This window comes from Pterocles gutturalis, unplaced genomic scaffold (genome assembly GCF_000699245.1).
Source record: "Pterocles gutturalis isolate BGI_N339 unplaced genomic scaffold, ASM69924v1 scaffold11128, whole genome shotgun sequence".
In the NCBI taxonomy this organism is placed as follows: Eukaryota; Metazoa; Chordata; class Aves; order Pterocliformes; family Pteroclidae; genus Pterocles; species Pterocles gutturalis.
Window position 1 is genome coordinate 2101 of NW_010123082.1, and position 524 is coordinate 2624.

A 524-nucleotide genomic window follows, 5' to 3' on the forward strand; every position below is an offset into this window, starting at 1 on the left:
TCCCCCCAAAGCTTTACTCGCCCCCCTGCAGCACACACCCCACTGCTCCCTCTGTGCTCACGTACGCACCCAGAAGCCCACTCCCACCATCCCACCTTCCCCCCCATCCTGGGGAGCGGCACGCTGGCGAGCGGCCGCACGAGTGTCGGCACACGCACGGTGCCCCGCAGATTGCTGCACTCCGACAGATGTGCAGAAGGATCCTCCCCCCAAACATCACGTCTTTAAAAAAAAAAAAAAATCCTACTGGAAAGTCCTGGAAGCAATTTGGAGTGTGAAATCCTCAAGGCTGCAGACGGGAGAGCCCAAGGTGGAGCCAAGCCATGGAGACCCTCGGGAGGGACAGGCAGTTATGGAGCCGGGCAGGAGGGAGGAGAGTTCCTCGTGGTGGACTGGGAGGGGTCCCACCTGGATCCAGATCCCACTGGGAGAGTCCTGGCCCCGCACGAGCCTCGGAGCAGCACCAGTTCTGGAGGGCGGGCGGGCAGAGGCTCCCCAGCTCAACGGGGCGCGAGCCCTGGGTC